The following is an 18,219-nucleotide window of genomic DNA, read 5'->3' as shown; positions in this document are numbered from 1 at the left end:
CTGGACGTAGCGTTCAGCTTGTCCATTCGTCGCCGGGTGGTACGGTGCGGATAGTTTATGGAATTTTACACCACTTCTTTGAAGGAACGATTTAAACTCGGTGGATGTAAATTGGGTTCCATTATCCGACACTTCTGTTACTGGCGCACCATACGTAGCAAACAGTCCATCTAGCAGATCAATGGTGGCGGCAGATGTTGTGGAGTGCGTTATTTTTACTTCGACCCACTTGCTGTACGCGTCAACCACCAGCAATAACATCGCGCCTGATACGGGTCCAGCGTAGTCGATGTGTATTCTCTCCCACGGGTTGGATGGGTACTCCCAATGGTGACTACTGAACTTCGGTGGTGCTGTCGCTTGTTGTGCGCATTGTACACACGATTTGGCGGTTCGCTCGATTTCCATATCTATCCCTGGCCAGTAGACATAGGAACGTGCCATCGATTTCATTTTTATGATACCAATGTGCCCAGTATGTAGGTCGTTCAGGATCGCTGGGCGGAGGATTGTTGGGATAACCACCCGGTGTTCAAATAGTAGGCAGCCAGCTACCAATGTATACTTTGCTTCTGGTGCTTTGTATCCAGCGTGTGCAAGACTTCGGCCCATTTCGAGCTCCTGTAAGATTTTCCCGAGGTTAGGATCTTTGCGTGTCTCGTGCGCGATGTGTTCTGCTCGTACTGGTAGCTGTTGGATCTGGTGCAAGACAAAGCTCTCAAACTCGTCTTGGGCATTTCCTCCCTCATGAAGAGAAAGGCAATTCACATCAGATAGCGTAGATGTACTTGGGATACGGGAACAATAGTCGGCATTAGTATTTTGGTTTGTTGGTCTGTATTCAATTGTAAAATTGAAGTGTGACAAATAGTCGGCATAATTCGCCATCCGACTGATGCATAGGGTTGGTAATGATTTTTCCGGATGAAAAATTTGAGTCAGCGGTTTGTGGTCTGTGATCAGTATGAACTTGCGTGCGTACAAGTAGTGAAAGAATTTCTTAATGGCCCACACGATTGCCAAAGCTTCTTTATCAATGACCGGATAGCGTTGCTCGGTTGATGACAAACTGCAGCTAGCGTAGGCGATTGGACGTTCTGTTCCGTTACTCAGACGGTGAGAAAGAACTGCACCTAAGCCGGTTTTGCTCGCATCTGTAGCTAGAATAAGCGGTAAGGTTGGGTCGTATTGCATGAGGACCTGTGGTGATATTAATGTTTCTTTCACGTCTTGGTATGATTCGTCTGCTTCTGGTGACCATTCAAAATTGCTTGTTTGTAACATGTCACGCAGCACTTTCGTTCTCGCAGAGAGATTCGGAATGAATGCCGAATAATAGGTTGCTTTGCCTAAAAAAAGTTGCAACTCTTCTGGTGTTGATGGTCTTGGTGCATCTCGTATGGCTTCAACATGTTTTGAGGACTTGTGCAAACCTTCTTGGTCGATGCAGTGTCCCAAACACTCAAAGGATCGTACCGCAAACACGCATTTTGATCGATTTAGTTTTAGACCACTCTGTTCCAATCGACTTAATGTGGAATTGAGGGCTACTAGCAGTGCTTCGAAATCGGCAGCGAAAACAATAATGTCATCATAGAAACTCACTACGTTGGTTAAGCCGTGTAGTACTGTTTCCATTCGGCGCTGCCAAATAGCAGGGATATTTGCCGCGCCATACACAGCTCGTGTCGGACGTATGAGTCCATGCGTGGTGGTATTCAGGGTGAGGATTTTACGAAACTCTTCATCGATTGTCAAGTGCGTGTACGCATCGGTTATGTCTAAGTGGCAGAAAAGTGTGGCTCCCTTCATACGGTTGAAAATGGTTTCCACTCTGGGTATAGGATGTTCGTCAATAATCATTCTTGGGTTTACTGTGGGCTTATAGTTGCCAGTAATTCGGATATTACCATTTTTCTTAGCCACCACGTGGGTCGGCGAAGCCCACTCGGAAAATTCCACCTTTTCGTAAAACCCTGATTTGTGTTTTTTTTCGATTTCTGCCGCGTACTTATCGCGTAACGCCAATGGCACATCTCGGGCTTTAGCAAAAATTGGCGTTGCATCAGGTTTGAGATGCACTGATGCTGGTGGTCCGGTCAATTTACCTGGAACGTCGCTAAACACGGAACGGAAACTGTCGAGCAACGAATTCAACTGGGTTTCGTGTTCTATCGTGAGCTTCGAGCTGGTAACAGCGTTGACATGTGTGTTTGGAGCTATCATTTTGCCAAGGTCTATCTGATCAACGAATTGGGCGATCCACTCACGACCGAAGAGGGCGTCTGTTTGTCCCGCTACTATGTACAGATTTAACCGACGGGTTACCGTGCCAACAGACACGTTTACGGGCAATCGGCCCAGACAATGGATGCGGTGACCGGTGTAGCTGGTAAACTGCCTATCTGTAGGAAGAAAAGAATAGTTTGTTTTTAGTGACCGTAACGTGGTCTCCCCCATAATCCCACACGGTGCTCCCGTGTCGAGTTCCATGCTGGTGCGTTTTCCATCAATTTTTATATCGATCATCAATTTGGCGGCGGGAGCTGAGTTGCGTATCGTATTAATGGATTGTACGGGATCGATGTTGAAATCCGCAACCTGATCAATGTTCGATCGTTCGCGTGGTGTGTTTCCTGCTCGGCAAACCTGCGAAATGTGACCTTTTTTGTCACATGTATGGCATAGGGCGTTGCGAAAGCGGCAAAGGCTTCTTGGATGCGGCCCACCACAACCGTTGCAGGGCGTAGCTGCAGTGTTGTTGCTTTGTTCGTGTGTCCATCTGGAATGTGAAGCGAACGTTTTGGTAGGAGGTTCTGCTCGACGGAATGGTTGTTGCTTTTTAGTCTGAGGGTTTTCATAACCCAACTTATTGGTAGCTTCTGCTGACGCCGACGGTGTCGCCGTGGAGATATCACGAACTGTATTCCGTGTGGCTTCGAGCGTTAATGCGATATCAAAAGCTTCTTTAAACGTGCTGGGGTTTTTTGCGATGATTTCGTCACAAATGTCGCGTGCTTCCATGCCGTGGAGCATTTGTTCAATCAACATTCTGTCGAGAAAATCGTCATACTCACAGTAGGCAGCCCCTTGTTTGAGTCGTAGAACAAATTGTGAAATCATTTCGCCCCTTTGTTGCAAAATGTTACGGAATTTGACACTCTCAACAAACTTGTTCTTCTTCTGGTCGAAGTGGTTCTCGAGTGTTTTTCGAAGCTCTTCGTAGGGAATTTCCTCTGGCCGCTTTGGGGTGACGAGAAATTTAAGAGCATTGTTTAATTCTGTTCCCATGTGCACGCGCGCATAGTCCGCGTATTTATCGGTGGGGATATTGCTCAGTTTTAGCGCCCACTCCAGTCTGTTAAAATAGTCTTCGACTGTTGATTCATCCGACGCATGAAAAGCCGGGTGCGAGAATGTTGGCACTTTTGGTTGGGGAGCAGCGTCATCTCTATTCACCTGCGCGTTGGATGTACCTATTGCCGATTTTATCGCTTGGGCAATCATTGTCGAAAGCTGTGTCATAGATTCGTTATCAAGCTGAGCCATTGTGTTTTCAATCCGTTTCACTTTGCGAGGAATCCCACTTCTGACACCAAAATGTTGTATTTTGTGTTTAATAATTCAGTTCAAGTTTTATTCACGTTAGGTTTGTTTTTCAAGATAGAGCGGGAGTGCGTAAAAAGCGAAGCTTAACCCGAAGGCGCGCCCGAAATTGACAGACGTCAAAAGGCGGTTGGCCAGGTAGCGCAATAATTCCCAACAGCAGGTTGGACCATACATAACAGGTGCGCATGGTGAAGTATAGTGTAGTGTAGTTTAGAAAAGTGTAGTGTAGTGTAGTGTAGTTTAGTACGCAGGGCAGTGTAGATTTAGTGTAAGGAAATTATTTTCGTAACGTACGTTTCGTGTACGTTTTGTGGTTCAATTTGTTGTTCCTGCGTGGTACGTGTGTTCCTGTGTTCCTGTGTTTCTGTGTTCCGGCGTTTTCTTGCAATTCTGCAATTGATTGCAAATAATTTTTCATCAAACTGGCTACTTATTGTGTGATTTACGTAGCATACTGTATCGTGTTGCGGAAGCTGCCTTTGGAATCTTGCGCTTCCTGGTTATGGGAGTTTATTTTCACAGTATTATCATTAATTTAATCTGACCATTTCTGTGTTTAATTCTTTTTTTTTTACTATTTATTTCCATGCACCAATCTTGCCGTTTTGAGCACTCGTGGACACAAACCAACACACGGTGTGCAAAGGTAAACGCACAATACATACCAATAATAGTACCAACTTAACACTCTACTAAATGCTTTTTTATTATTGTCTCCTCTCTTTTACATGATCTCTATTGAACGTTCTCAACTATTATTTCATGCACGCACTGCAATGACGATTATTGCATTTTGAGCACTTGCGGACTCAAACCATCACACGGTGCGCAAAGGTAAAAGCACAATACATACCAGTAATGGTACCAACTTAACACTCTACTAAATGCTTTTTTTATTTTATTCTCCTCTCTTTTACATGATCTTCATTGAATGCTTGCAACTATTACATCATGCACGCACTGCAATGACGATTGTTGCATTTTGGAGCACACGCGGACTCAAACCATCACACGGTGCGCAAAGGGTAATCCACATATCCTAACATTAATTGTACTATCTCACATCCAATACATGGTTTCTTTCGGTTTTCCTTTTTTCTACATGCTCCCAAAAAGCGTTTCATGCACTCACTGCAAGGACGATGCAGGCCTGGATCCAGTCAGCTCGAGGAGGGTTTAAGTGGGTAAGGCATCGATCGTACCACATGATTCAAGTGGTTGCGGATGATGAATTCCACACTACGCAGGCATCGGTGTCTTAAGAAGGTTTTCGTCACGGAAAAAAAACAGTTACTTATTTTCCATAACTTGCATTGAAATTTCTTCTTGCGATAATGTGTACATTTAATTTTTCGTTTCATTTTCCATTTCATTCTTTCAGTTAGAACCGGCTATTCACTAACAATACATCTACCAGAACCTAGAACAAGACGGCAGCAAAATACAAACAATACATGTGTACATCTTCCTTGGCTATCCTTACTGCATTTTCGTTTCATGCAGCGCCTGCAACCAAAACGATCACGTAACCGACGGGACAATCAATTGAACTTCCATGCTGGAAGGTGGAGCTTTACTTCATGCACCTCGTTCCATGCGCACCTGACTTTGACTGAACACCCCACATTTCCAGGCTCTCCAGCAATCTTTCCTTGGAATGCCATGAGGCTTTCAATTTCCACGAGGAACGAGGTGGCATGCACCAGTTGTTTCTGTGCAGCCTGGAGTTTCCGTGCGTAGTCCTGTAACCGGGCCATCTTAAGCTAGTAGAAGAATAAACAAACATTAAAAGCAGTACGATTGTTAGAACACAAACATCATTTGGAAGATTCTTCTTCTTATGCATACACTTACCCGTAGATCATGTAACAAAACATACTGCATTTACGCGTGCGTTGTCATCTTTCACGTTTTACTTTTCCACTTTTCTATTAGGATTTAATAACTTTCGCTGCATCTACCGGCACCGATCCTTCCCAAATGAAACTTGCATTCGTCCTGGCGATGAGTTTCGAACGATCACAACACAGCGCGAGAGTGAAGAACACAAAGTAAATGGCACTATGTACAAGTGTTGATCATCTTCTTCTTCTTTGGCTCAACAACCGATGTCGGTCAAGGCCTGCCTGTACCCACTTGTGGGCTTGGCTTTCAGTGACTAATTTATTCCCCCCCATAGCAGGATAGTCAGTCCTACGTATGGCGGCACGGTCTATTTGGGGATTGAACCCATGACGGGCATGTTGTTAAGTCGTACGAGTTGACGACTGTACTACGAGACCGGCTCTAAAGTGTTGATCATATGGTCATAATAAAGTGTAATGGAATTTATTTTACTTCAAATGAATTGATTTTATTCTGATTAAATATTCAAATATTGTTATCAGCCTAGTTGTTTACGTTTAAAATTTTGATGAAGTAAAAACATCATTACCAGATAAATAAAACGACAATCGACGCATTTTGACCATATCGAATTATGACTGTCTTTCACACATAGTGTCATCTCTTGCGCTTCAGGATCTCACGCTCAGAGTAAAAATTCTCCCATCTTCGCAACGGTGGGAGCGATCGGCTATGGAGGGCTGGAGGAGTGCGAGTGTGTGTCCCATGCAGACAGCGAAATTTTGGTCAACACCTCGATGGTGGGAGCGTTTTTCCATGGGATGGGGTAGTGGAGTGCGAGTGTGTCGCATGATTCCTTTAAAACTAAGGCCAGGGGTAGCGAGAGGCATCAAAATGAGTTACTCTTTGCCAAGCGGGATGTAAGGATGTATATGTATAAGGCCGCGTTTGTCGAATCGGAACAAAATCGGTTTTGAGAATCTTTGAGAATCTTTGAGAAAGTGGACGATGCAGCAATCGGCTAACTAAAATATGAGCAATTGTGCTATTTGTTTTTCGGTAATCACTTTGGAAAACGTATTCAATGTTTATAATTGAAAAATTTAAAAAAAATGTGATCAAAAACTAAATTTCTATTCAAAGCTTCAAATAAAGCTTGAGTGGCTTTATCAGTTTCTCAGAGTGAAAAAAATTGAAGACGGCCGCGAGCTCACCTCTGAGAACATGTTTTGAATGCTTGAGAAACTTAAATTAGTGCTTGAGAATATTTTCTCAGCTTGAGAATGCTCCGTGGCCCCGCGGCCTAACATTGTTCTATCTTCTTTTTCTTTGGCACAACAACCGCTGTCGGTAAAGGCCTGCCTTGTATCCACTAGTGAAGTGAGCTTGGCTTTCAGTGACTTATTGTTACCATAGCAGTATAGTCAGTCCTACGTATGGGAGCACGGTCTATTCAGGGCTTGAACTCATGACGGGTATGTTGTTACGTCGTACGAGTTGACGACTGTACCATCAGACCAACTCAAATGGTTCTATACATCCACAATATTCGTCCAGATTTACCAAGAAATCCAAAGATCTTCCGATGATACGTTGACCCCGTAGGGATATCGTCTAACGCGCAAGGTAGCGTGGGTGTTATCACTCACAAAAATCAAAATTAGAATATCTAATTGGATAAAGAACATAAACAACATCGAACTCCATTCTTTGTGACAATCTGACTGCCCAAATCGGTACATTGATAGTCATTAATATGTTTCAATTATTCTAATTTAGTGTAACAATTTAAGCTTTTTCAACATGTAAAGCATTAATACAACCTTTATTAAATATTATTATATTATTATTTATTTTTAATCTTCAACGGGCCGTATGGTCTAATTAAGATGTAACAGTTCATTTAAAAAAACATAACAAAAACAAGATTTGCATCGCCATTCACTGCGGCCACGGCTAAAGCCGGAGACGTTCCGAAGTCGAAGCAATCCGAGACAGTGTTGAAGACAGCCGACATGCGGAACATAGGGTCAGACCGACCAGCGTTTTTGTAAATAGGAACCATACAAGATTTCCTCCATTTTTGGGAAAGTAGCCATTGGCTAGCGATGCATTGAACATTTTTGCAAGGATAGGTGCTACTGTCGTTTGACAGCGTTTCAGCACGGTAGAAGGAAATCCGTCGGGTCCAGGAGCGAAGGAAGGCTTCAGTTGCATTAGGGCTGATAAAACGATCTCACTGTCGATGAAAGGAGTACTAATGTTAATTGCGCCAGCCGGAGTGTTGACGAGAACAGCATCAATGGTATCGGTATCATTCATGGCCGGTGAAAAGCAATCTGCGAAGCGATCCGCGAAGAGATTGCACATTTCATTAGTGTTGGCACTTGTTGCTCCTTTGTACGTAATAGATGTCGGTGTATGAGTGGATTTTGTTTTGCTCTCGTAGAAGCGCCAAAACGAGTCAGGCCACCTGCAGAGGTTACGTTGAATATTCCTCAAATATGTGCCATATCGAAACCTGTTATAGCTGCAGTATAAAGAGTGCGTGTCAAAGTAGATCGAGCGAGATCTTTGGCAGCGGCGCGTTTGGTAGTGACGATAAGCAGCTCTTTTTACACGTTTGAGTCGTTTGGGTGAGCGGTCCGCCCAAGGGGGGTTAGGTTTAGGACGCTGAACTGGGACGCATACAACAAAGGCTTGCAGCATAAAGGACGAGAATGAACATACTGCTTCGTCAAGTGAAACAAAATTGGAACAGTGAAAGCTATTGTTAAACATTGATATCATGTCGTTCAGTTTCACATAGTCAGCTTTAGCAAAGTTATAACGATAAAATGCGGTTGTAGTCGAGTTTTGTCAAGTCGTTGAATTGCGTCGGGTCGACGAGTTAATACGTATATTGAAGTCAAACGCCGGATGGTAGTAGTCAAGAGGTACAAGCGGAACAACACTTGGAAAGACAGGCGAACACAATTCAGCTGCAGCATTGTTAGCGCAGGTCAAGCATGCGTCCGTGCGAATTATTGATGTGATTAAGTTGCACTAATCCGTTAAATTTAAATCCATCCACAAAGGTGTCGTTGGCCAGTGAGCGCGCAGTTGGTTCATAGTGCGTGATTGATGAGTATGCTGGCGAGGACGAAGGATCAGCTGTGGACCAGCTTATGCTAGGCTGATTGAAATCGCCAATAACAAACAGCAGATCCGAAGGCTTCAGTGTGAGAATGAAGCCGGTGATACAATCATGTAGAGAGCGAAGAATCGATATCTCGGAGCTAAGCTGCGGTGGAATGTATACTACCATGACGTGCAGATGTGCGTTATTGCAGGCGACGCGCACACAAATATACTCGTATGCGTTAGAAACGGCTAGCAAAACACCACCACCGCGAGAGCTAGAGCCGCTGAGAGAGCGATCACAGCGGTAAACAGAGAAGTTGTTGTTGAAGAGAAAAGCAGATGGAATGTTGTCAACAAGCCAAGTTTCCGTAAGGGCGATAAGTTCGAAGTCAGCCACCGAAACAGCTAGGTGAAATTCTTTTGTTTTAGTACGCCTCTAACGTAATCAAACCTCTAACGTTTTGATAATAGCAGCTTAAGTACTCAGCGGTAGCGTTGTCATTGTGGCGGTTGGATAAAGCGGGTATACGGTAAGTCAATTGAGCTGCGTTGTCAGAGCATGAGGCTTGGCGTGTTTGTTGCGTGCATTGTGCGAAACTTCGTCTAGTTGAGAAAAAAGCGTTCGATTGTAGACTGGTGCGAAGATGAAGCGCAGTGGTTTTGGGGCGGTCCAGAAACAAGTGTTGAGTTCGGTGCTTCCAAGGTATCATTCAACGGGGGGTGATACTGTTATGATGATGTTGTTTCAGGACCAGGTGGAGTAGACGTGCGTGTGGCTAAACGGTGAGTCGTTGTTGGTGTGCGTGTGGTGTAGCGGTGATCAGTACTAGTTGCTGGTGTGCGTGTTGTAAAGCGGTTTCGGGTGGCTATAGGAGGTGAGGTTTGGTTGTCGTGTTGACGGGATGGAAAAAACTCACGAATTCGATAATGTGCAAAGAAGGAATGACATTTAACAACAAACGAAAGGTAGGGTCAACCTGTCAGGTGTTATGACACAACTGTCAAATACCAGGGTTCATATATAACACTCCTCCCTTCTTTGAAATGGACTACGGCGAGTATTGCAACGGCGGGTTTCGCAGTCTTGTAGAAAGGCGGACGAAGGACGGGGCGTCACTGGCTCGGATCGGGCTTCCTGTCGGTGTGTCATACGATGAATAGGACGAAGTAGATGAGTCTGATGACACGGAGACTGTCCGAGATGAAACGGGGACACTCGATGTTTGTAGAGAGTCGGTTGACCCGTAGTAGTGCCTGCGGTGATGGTGTACCTCCGAAGTTTGAGTTGGTACAGGTACACTTCGCGGCTGTTCGGTCCTGTTGTCGTCTAGGGTTGGTCGCATCTGATCCACGTGGCGTTTCATCTGGTTACCATTGCAGTTGATGGAGTAGTGTAGATCGCCTAGTCGGGATACCACTGTACCTCGGATCCACTTATCCATTCTCGTACTTCCCGAGAGATAGTAGACGAGTTGTCCGGGCAAGAATGTTCGGTACGATGGTTCAAAAGCGACTCGTTGCTTCTCTGCTGTTCTTGTCTGGACAGATTGTGGTCGAACCAGGTCGAGACGTGAACGGATGTTTCGCCCTAGGAAAAGCTTTGCTGGTGCTTCACCGGTTTCACTGTGCGGGACTTTGTGGTACTGGAGCAGGAACTCGTTCAGGTTAGCTTGAAGTGTAGTGCTGGACCAATGCATAGCCTTCAAAGCTCGCTTAACTGTCTGAACGTATCTCTCTGCTTGCCCATTGGTTGCCGGATGATATGGAGCGGAGCGTTTGTGGAACTTGACACCGCTTGGTTGAAGAAATGTGGTGAACTCTGCTGCAGTGAATTGTGTTCCGTTGTCTGTTACAATAGTTAGGGGGCTCCATAGGATGCAAATAGCTCGTCGAGGATTTTTATGGTTGCCTCGGTAGTGGTTGAGTGAGTCACTTTCACCTCAACCCACTTGCTGTACGCATCCACGATAATCAGTAGCATAGCGCCAGCAACGGGTCCCGCATAGTCAACATGCACACGCTCCCAAGGGTTAGATGGATACTCCCAATGGTGTTGATTGAACTTAGGAGGTGCTGAGACCGTTTGAGCGCATTCGTGGCATGATTTCGCTAGCTGCTCGATGTCTTTGTCTATGCCCGGCCAGTAGACATATGAACGGACCAAAGACTTCATTCTCACCACACCAATATGTGCTGCGTGCAAATCTTGCAGAGTTGCAGAACGAAGGATGTCGGGAATCACGACACGGTGTTCAAACAGCAAACAATTGGCAACCATGGTGTATTTGACTTCTGGTGCTTTATAGCCGATTTGTGATAGGTTTCGTCCCATTTCGAGGTCTTTCAAAATTTTACCCAAGTGCTCATCTTTTCGCGTTTCGCGTGCGATATGATCGGTTTCAATGGGCAGCTGCTGGATTTGGTTAAGCACAAAATCTTCAAAATCGTCTTGATCCTCATTTCCTCCTCTACGAAGAGAAAGGCTGTTGACACTGGATTATGTCGAGGGACTTGGAATGCGTGAACAATAATCGGCATTCTTATTTTCGTTAGTCGATCGGTACACTACATCGAAATTAAAGTGCGCTAAGTAGTCAGCGTAGTTTACCATGCGACTTATACAAAGTGTAGGCAGTGACTTCTCTGGATGCAGGATTTGCGTCAACGGTTTGTGGTCCGTGACGAGCGTGAACTTCCGTGCACATAAATAGTTGAAAAACTTCTTGACTGCCCAAACGATAGCGAGAGCTTCTTTGTCGATTACCGGATAGCGTTGTTCCGTCGCCGACATTGTACAGCTTGCATAAGCTATGGGTCTTTCTACCCCGTTACTGAGTCGATGGGAGAGCACTGCTCCGAGACCCGTCTTGCTTGCGTCAGTAGCTAATATCAATGGTAGTGTTGGGTCATACTGAGTAAGGACTTGTGGTGAAATTAAAATGTTTTTGATATCGCAGTAAGCTTCTTCGGCTTCAGCCGTCCACTCAACACGATCTGCTGATAATATCTCACGCAATACCTTTGCTCTTGTTGACAAATCTGGTATGAACGCTGAATAGTATGTGGCTTTACCCAAAAATAGCTGTAATTGTTCGGGAGAAGACGGTCTTGGTGCGTCTCGGATCGCTTCAATGTGTTTCGTCGACTTGTGAAGACCTTCGCGATCAATTCGATGACCTAAGCACTCGAGTGATGGTGTGGCAAAGACAAATTTAGTTCGGTAAAGTTTCAGACCACTTTCCTTGATTCTGTTTAGGATACTTATTAAGGCTTGTAAAAGCTCTTCAAAAATTTTCGCGAAAACGATAATGTCGTCATAGAAGCTAACGACATTTGTAAGGCCTAAGAGAACTTCTTCCATTCGACGTTGCCAGATTGCGGGTATGTTGGCGGCACCGTATACTGCTCTGGTTGGTCGTATGAGCCCATGAGTTGTGGTGTTAAGGGTTAAGACATGACGAAACTGTTCGTCTATGGGAAGATGCGTATACGCGTCGGTAACATCCAAATGGCAAAATAGAGTAGCACCTTTCATTCGGTTGAAAATATTCTCAATTCGAGGAATAGGATGTTCGTCTATTATCATTAAAGGGTTTACAGTATGTTTGTAATTACCTGTTATCTTCAGCTTACCGTTTTTCTTAACGACCACGTGTGTATGAGATGCCCACTCCGAATATTCGACCTTTTCGTAAAAACCGGAATTTATTTTACTGTTTTGGCATACCTTTTATTTATTTCTTTGGCATACCTTTCTCGCAGCGCGAGGGGAACGTCACGTGCTCTAGCAAACACTGGTGTTGCATTTTCTTTCAAGTGTACTTTTGCCGGGGGACCTGTCAGTTTACCCAGAGACTCACTGAAAACATCAGCATAGCTGTCTAATAATCTTGTTACCGTAGCAATAGACGATGCGCAATCTCAGATTGCGCATATATTTATCTGTCAAACGGTTCGGTTTGATATATTTATCTGTCAAAAAAAATTATATATCTCGGACATATAATCTTAAAAATTTATGCGCAATCTTGGCGCAATCTGAAAATGTATGGAAATGACGTTTATAGCTCAGGGTTGGCTACGCGAAATGACTTATGTTTTGATAAAACGAATATATGCGCAATCTGAGATTGCGCATCGTGTATTAATACGGTTAGCTGCGTTTCCCAATTTGGAGATAATGTGCTATTTGACACTGTATGGATGGATGTACGCGAGGAGAACATGCGATTTAAATCGATCTGATCAGCAAAGTGAGAGATCCATTCGCGTCCCAGGAGTGAATCGTGTGCTCCGGACACTACATAGAGTTGCTCCTTTCGCGTTGTGGCTCCAATAGTTACATTGACATTCATCCTACCAATACAGAAAATAGATAACTAGTATAACTAGATAATTGTCTGTCGCTAGTCTGCAAGGTAAAATGTGGTTTAATTGATTTGAGGGTTACTTCTGATACGATTGCGCAAGGTGCACCGGTATCAAGCTCCATCTTCAGCGATTTACCATCGATCTTAACATCGATAATTTTGTTCTCACTCGACGGTATGTTATGAATACGGTTAAGCCGTTGCACTTGATCAATACTACCGGAGGGCGAAGAGATATCTTTTTGTGAAATGTGATGGTTGGACTTACCCGATTTGCAGACCTTAGCAATATGACCTTTCTTATGGCAATTGTTACATTTGGCGCTACGGAAACGACACTCGCTTCTGAGGTGTGGAACTCCACAGCCATTACAAGCTACTGGCTTGTTACCGTGTGTATTGTTGAATGCGGTGTTCTCTGGCGAGTTTGCATGCTGCTTGTTTGTCGTGTTTCGACGCGTGTATGGCTTTTTTACATTTGGCTTTTCGTAGCCTAGCTTGTTAGTAGCTTCAGAAGCTGGTTGTGACGTGTTAATGTCTCGAGCAATATTGCGAGTTGCTTCTAACGCGAGGGCTACATCGAGAGCGTCTTGAAATGTGGATGGATTCTTTGCAACTATCTCGTCACAGATGTCGCGCTCTGTCAATCCATGTAACATTTGCTTAATGAGCATTCGGTCAAAAAAATTGTCGTATTCGCAATTTGCTGAACCTTGCTTTAACCGGAGAACGTACAGGCGGTCCCCGAGATACACGGTTATTGGGGACCGAAAACGGCCGCAAAATACCGCGTATCTCGAATTTCCGCGTAAGTCGAATCTCGTGATTTCCAGCCAAAATATCACTAATTTTCGTGCAATTTTGCAAGTAGGGGGTGGTTTTAGCCACCAAATTAATTATTTGATATGTTTCTGATGAATTGAACAGTTTTAAACCTTTTTAAATGGTATTTTACATTAGATCAATACGGAAATTATTTGGTATTTCACAATGGATGTGTCAAATCAGTACAATTTGCTCAAAGAACTGTCAAATTTTGAAAACCGCGTATCTCCGAATCCGCGTATAAGAGGTACCGTGTATCTCGGGGACCGCCTGTACTGTGCAATCGATTCGTCTCGTTGTTGCACGATGGTTCGAAATTTAATACTTTCTACGAATTTATTCTTTTTCTGGTCCCAATGAGCTACTAGAATTTTCCGCATTTCCGAAAATGGCACTTCTTGTGGTTTTTTTGGTGCGACTAAAAATTTCAGCGACGTGTTTAGCTCGGCTCCCATAGGCACACGAGCATAATCCGCGTACTGTATTTCCGGGATTTTACTTAGCTGAAGCGCCCACTCAAAGCGGTTAAAATAATCAGCGACCGATGTTCCCTCGTTGGCACGGTATTCGGGCATAGCAAATGACGGTGCTTTCGGAAGCGGCGCTGGGATATTTTCACCTGTGTTGCGTAGTTCTGCACTTACTTGTTCAACCGCTGGTACGATGGATGCCTTAAGTGCCTGCACAAGCATTCCGGAAAGGGCCTCCAGCAACTCACGGTTATCATTCGCCATCGTTTTCTGTTGTTTTCAGCGTACAGCGAAAGAAACCTCTTTGTCGTAATGTTGTTGGCACGTGGTGATGCTAACCTCACTTTTCTGCTTGGGATGTGTGTGTGATGTATCGTTTGTTTAGCGGGCGACAAATAGCTTTTCCGCTGGCTCCGATGTATCCGACACGTATCCTGGACTATCCCACTTCTGACACTAAAATGTTATGTATTTAATTCTCTTTATTAGACAGAAAAGTTCACATGAGGTTTGTTTAAGGAGTTGTTGCACCAAGTAACCAAACGAATTCGATAATGTGCAAAGAAGGAATGACATTTAACAACAAACGAAAGGTAGGGTCAACCTGTCAGGCGTTATGACACAACTGTCAAATACCAGGGTTCATATATAACAGTCATCGGTGGCTAAACGACGCTTTAGGCTGGAAATAGACGAACCGAGATCGTCGCGGTACCGCGAAATTCGCGTATGACTTGAGCTGTCAATTATGTTATAAAATCTGACAGATAGGCCAGATAATCGCGGTTCGTGTATGGAACCATCCGAGATCTGGTGACGATTGAATGTGCCAAGAAGAAATATTTTTCTATCAATTTGCGAATCAAAATATTTATTTCACATAGTTTGTGCAAAATAAAATACAAGACTCATTTCTCGTCACGAGTTTTCACACAAATCCGCCAGAAAAAGTAAAAATAATCGGTTCGCGCTACCGCGAAAATCTCAGCAATACCGAAGTTGGGTATCTCTGCGAAACAGCAGGCGCGATTGGAGGCGCGGAAGATTTGACACCCGCTGCGCAAAGCGACGCAAGAAATCATGGAGTTCTGAGAATTTCATCATGCCATCTTTTTCCCTCCAACGGCAAATTTGTCAAGCAGCTCGTCGAGCTACCCGTCCCTGGCTCCGCCTCGTACCCCTCGCCTGAGCGCGCTGTCGATGGTTTGAATGTGTTGGTGCGTCAGACGGCCAATCGCTGTCAGCCGTCGTCCGTGCTTTTTCCCACCATAGCGCTATCTCTTTCTCGCGTGTGGTCAATGCTCATGAGTTGCTGTGGCGCTTAAAAAACCGTTTATACACATTGCGGCGATGAAGTTGCATTTTTACAAATCAATCCAAAAAAGCGCAATAAGTTCATTTGCTGCAATATAAAAATGACTAAGGAAAAGCTAGCTAAAGCTTGAGGGTTTGCTGTGCAACGCGCAGAACCCTAATTCGCATTAACACATTCAGCCCGGCGCGGATTTTCATCAACTTTCCTTTCCACCAGCACCTAGAACGCAGGCTGGAAAGTTCACTGGCAGTCCTTGGGGCCTGCCATCGATATGAACGTGTTAAGCATTAAACATAACTTTTTTTTTGCTTTTGCTTTTGCAAAGCTTTTGCTTTCGCATGTTGTAGATTACACAGATATGCTGTGCCGTCTGCGCAAGGGTATGAGCGTGCGTGTGTGTGCACAACTGTCGCCAAATGTAATTTCTTCCGGAATGTTATGATCCATCGGTCAAAGAAAGGAAGGTGTGCATGATAGTGGCGGATTAGGGGAATCGGGGTCCCTAGGCGGAATGACGAGTTGAGGCGCCTCTAAATGGTAACTGATGACAGGGAGGAGGGGGTACTGGCACACAGCTGTTGGGAAATAGAACAGTATACTTATATTACCGGCGGGGGATGGGGGGGCCTTCTCGGGAGATCTTCTTCGACCGCCTAGTCCGCCTAACGGTAGATCCGCCGCTGGTTCATGACGGTGTTTTTTTACTGTAGAGTGCATCCTTCCCCCTGCCTGCAGCGTATGCATCGAGCAGGAGACAGTGTGGCAGTATGCAAGTTGCCCACTGGATAGGAGCGATCCCGCGGCACCTCATTACTCACATCTGCATGCCCGGCGTGGGTTCTAACCGTGTATGAACCGTCCGCCGTAGCAAGAGCTGACTATCCGGCTACGTGGTACTCAAGTCCTGAAAAGGCCGGTATGATCGCGTAGGCCATAATGACAATAATAATAATAATAATAATAATAATAATAATAATAATAATAATAATAATAATAATAATAATAATAATAATAATAATAATAATAATGAGAAGAAGAATTTAACATAGCAGTCCACACTCGGGGAAGGACTGCCGGCAATCGGCGTCATGATAACGACTACTAACCAACAAGCCACCAGATTCTGGACGGACAGGTGCAGCACCATACGCGCACCGTAACAAACAAATCCAGAATCCTCTGTTGTATGGATTCAATTCAAAATGTTGTTTCCACTTGCGTCCGCTAGCTGAATTAGAAATAAATGTGCAACAAATCACACGCATGTTTGCTTAGATCGTGTGTCTTTTTAATACCCCCAACAGCAGAGCCGATCGCAAAGATGCCAATGCCAATGGTTGTGTTGTCTCTCAGGTAGCGAGATCAAAAATGCGTGGTATTTTGTAGCCGCAGCGGATGAAAATGTACGCATCAGAATCAAATAGTTTTGTGGTTTCCAAACGCACACACACACACAAACACACAAACACGCGCGCGCAAACTCACACACAAATACGCGCGCGCAAACTCGCACACACACACACACACACACACACACACACACGCACACCTGCATGAACGCGCGCACGCCAGCACGCACGCACGCACACACACACGCATGTACGCGCGCCCGCGAGCATGAAAGCGCGCACGCCAGCACGCACCCACGAAAGCGCGCTCGCGAGCACGCACCCCCGAAGTCGTACAAGCACGCACTCCCCCCCCCCCCACTAGACCACCCCCCCACCCTCCACGCATGATCGATTACAGCTACCTTATCGGTAGAACGGTTGGTTGAGCTTTCTTGTAGCATCCTCATCCCTAGCGCCGGGCGGGGTGGGGAATCGCGACATGATAGAGTGAACGGCCACTTACCCCGCGCTGTGTGTGTGTGTGTGACGAGACCCGAAAACTCGAGACAGATTTCGGCACATTAAAAAAAATATTATATTGCCACTATACATTGTACTACATGATGCTTAGAAGGTCGTTGAAGCATCAAACATGTTCAAATAAAAAAATATTAGATTAGTGTTAGACGTTCTCCTACGCTTGTTTTAAATAGGCTTCTTCACCCTCAACTGGCAGGGGCATCGAATGGTCTCATCAGCAGCGGCACGAAATAAAATAAACCATCAATACACCGATAACACTTTGAATCCCAATCCAGCTTCTGCCACAGCGTCTAAAGGTCACACACAAATTAATAAATGCTAACACCCACCAATAACAATACAAAACCGCAATGCACATATGAGTATCAACGCATACACCGCAACAGCCAATCAGCTGGCGGCGGAAGGCACGGACAGAAGCGCAAGTAAGGCAGGGCAGGGTGAGGGAGGGAGATGAAGCGGATGAGAAAATGGGCGCCAATTTTTTTAAATTTTTTTGACCGTTTTTTTTGCTCCGCCACCATAAATAGTTCGTCCATTTCGCCCACAGATGACGCTAAACTTGCTCGACCCAGCGCAGAAATCGCTGAAGTCCAGCGCGGGGATCGGGCCAAAATCTGCGCTGGCCAGCGCAGATTTTGGTGCATTTTCTGCGCTGGAAACTGCTCGAATTTGCGCAGCGGGCAGCTAAACTGTTCTACAACTGTTATAAACAAGGCGCGAATTCCGCGGTACCGCGACGATCTCGGTTCGTCTATTTCCAGCCTTACAGAAGCGACCACTTGTTC

The sequence above is a fragment of the Anopheles gambiae genome, chromosome X, assembly GCF_943734735.2.
Source record: "Anopheles gambiae chromosome X, idAnoGambNW_F1_1, whole genome shotgun sequence".
NCBI classification, from domain to species: Eukaryota; Metazoa; Arthropoda; class Insecta; order Diptera; family Culicidae; genus Anopheles; species Anopheles gambiae.
Note: the sequence above shows the minus strand (reverse complement) of the source record.